The sequence below is a fragment of the Panthera pardus genome, unplaced genomic scaffold, assembly GCF_024362965.1.
Source record: "Panthera pardus isolate Hobbes unplaced genomic scaffold, ASM2436296v1 HiC_scaffold_10, whole genome shotgun sequence".
Taxonomy (NCBI): Eukaryota; Metazoa; Chordata; class Mammalia; order Carnivora; family Felidae; genus Panthera; species Panthera pardus.
Window position 1 is genome coordinate 40,681,601 of NW_026526655.1, and position 2,651 is coordinate 40,684,251.

The 2,651-nt window shown below is 38.1% G+C and overlaps 1 pseudogene; it reads left to right on the plus strand.

Annotated features, from left to right (window-relative positions):
• The first annotated feature begins 1,297 nt into the window (after positions 1-1,297).
• On the plus strand, positions 1,298-2,358 carry LOC109269647 (3-ketoacyl-CoA thiolase, mitochondrial-like; annotated as a pseudogene).
• The last annotated feature ends 293 nt before the right edge of the window (positions 2,359-2,651 follow it).

Below are 2,651 nucleotides of genomic sequence, written 5' to 3' on the forward strand. Positions count from 1 at the left end.
GTTTTCTATTCTTAATTTTCCAAACTACTTTGCAGTAGTGTCTTCAGGAAAGGAGATATAGGGGAAAAACAAGAATTACAACACCTCCCATCTAACGAATAGGCATTAACATGTAGGGCATAAAACTTATACATACTTACAAATAATTATCACCCCTTTCAGATGATAAAGAAAATCCTTACTAATTATGAAGACTGTGTCTTCATTTTACAGAACACACAGAAGCTCTCAATGTATCTTCACATAACTAATCTTTGCAGTTGACTGGACGTTTCAATCCCCTTTTGAAAATGCACTGACTAAACTACCATGCCTAGTAAGCACCTGTCTTCTGGACCTCTTACTTCTCCTCATGAAACCATTGCTAGATATTGCAGATGAGGTCTTAGGATGTCTTTTTCTGTAAAAAGATGAAACACAAATCAGCAAACTACAGAAAAGGGTTTCTCCACTCATCATCCAGTAGCTGCATATGTTTTTAATTTGAACTAAAGTTTTAAGGTGTGTGTACATTTTTTGTTTGTACTTCCTACTTTATATTATTTCTTCAATTAACTGGCCAAATAATTACCTCAATCAAGTAAGATAAGATGGTTCCTATTATGGAGGTTCCTGTTATGAATTTGGCATAAAATATAGGTCTTATTAAGTTATAACATGGTGATGGCACTGAAACTTATACTTGATCTCAGTATTTTAAGCACGTGTCTTTATTCCTCTAAGTCAGAATTGTCCTTACTTAGAAACTAAATATATAGAAATTTCCAAGCGCAGGGCGCCTGGGTGGCTCAGTCAGTTAACCATCCAGCGTTGGCTTAGGTCGTGATCTTGCAGTTCATGAGTTTGAGCCCCGCATGGGGCTCTTTGCTGTCAGTGAGGACCCCACTTTGGATCTTCTTTCTCCCTCTTTCTGCCCCTTCTCAGCGCATGTGCTCTTTCTCTCTCTCTCAAAAAAAAATAAACATTAAAAAAGAAAATTCCAAGTGCAAATAATAATAGGGTAGGAGAGACTGAACTTCTATTTGCCAAGAGTTTGGAGACATGTTAAAATTACCTACAACTGTTGCTGCCTCAAATGATACTTGAGAATTAAAAAAAAAATCTACTATTAAAGATTAATTTCATTGTTTTGCAAGTCTTTCTGATATGAATGAGAAATGAATGAATCAGAGATTCGAGGTTGGTTAACAAATAAAAGCTCCTAGATGGTGGTGTGCCCAGAAGAGCATAGAACCCCCACTCCCCACCTCTCCATACCTTGCTAAAAGTGTCTTCCATTTGTCTGCATTTGAATTGCATGCTTTATAATAAATTGGCAAATAGTTCTTCAGACACTGCATACTTGGCAAGGCATGTTGGTTTGACTGTGGGAATCTCAAAGATACCTCAGCCCTCCCTGTTAATGGGCTTTGTGGCTCTGTTTTTCAGTCCATTGTGAATCAATGTCAGCAAATTTGTATTTAAGAAGCTAAAGTTGTATTGTGTGGAGGATCCACAAATATAAGCCAGGTTCCCTACTGTGTCAGAAACGCGCATTTTAGAACCAACTTTGGAAATGCTTTTAAGCTGGAAGTTTCATTGTGAGCAACATTAACAGATCAACATGTCCGATTTCCCATGGGAATTACTGCAGAGAGTTTTGCTGCAAAACATAAAAGTGGCAAAGAAGAATGTAACAAATATGCCCTGTAATCACAGCAGAGGGGAAAAGCTGCTAATGATGCCGCTTACTTTAATAATGAGATGTTACCAACTGAGGTGAAGACAGAGAAGGGAATATAGGCAGTGCAAGTAGCTGAGCGTGCTGGGCCCCAAACAAGCCTGAAACAGTTAAATAAACTTCCTGTAGTATTCAAGAAAGAAGGGACCCTCACTTCAAGGAATACATTGGGAATGTCTGGCACTTTCATAGCTAGTGAAGTTGCTGGTAAGGAAAACAAAACAAAACAAAACAAAACAACAACAAAAAAACATAGCTTCACACGACTGGCAAGAATTATGGGCTATTTTGTGTCTGAATGTGATTCCTCTATCATGGATATTGGCCTTCTCTCTGCTATCAGTGCAGCAGTAAATTAAAAAAAAAAATTTTAAAAAGACCGAATCTTAAGGACATGGATTTGGTAGAGGTGAATGAAGCTTTTGTTCTCCAGTACTTGACAGTCAACAAGATCTAGACCCAAGTAAAACCAATGGGAATAGAAGAGCCATTGCTTTGAGTCAGCCATTGCAAGGATCCAGATATAGATTATTGCATACCTGGTTCATGAATTAAGATGTGATAGTGGAAAACATGCCTCCAGATCAGCTTGCTTTGGAGGGGTGGCCAAGGTGCTCATCGTTCAGAGCACAGCCTGAGGAGAGTAAGGATACCGCCAAGGCCCTCTGGAACTTTACTTGGCTAGGCCACATAAAAACAGGTAAAGATGTACTCATCCTGGATAAGGGCTCAGGCCAGAAATGTTTTCTCTAATTTGCACGTGTCAAATATGCATTTCTGAACTAAAATATAATTGGAGAAGGCCCTAAAAGAAATCATATCCTTGCCATAACCAAAATACATGCTTTAGATGGTATGATTGAAAGGAAATTGAATAAATTTTGCCTTAACTTCCAAAAGGAAGTAAAAACATAAATCAATCAATGAATAA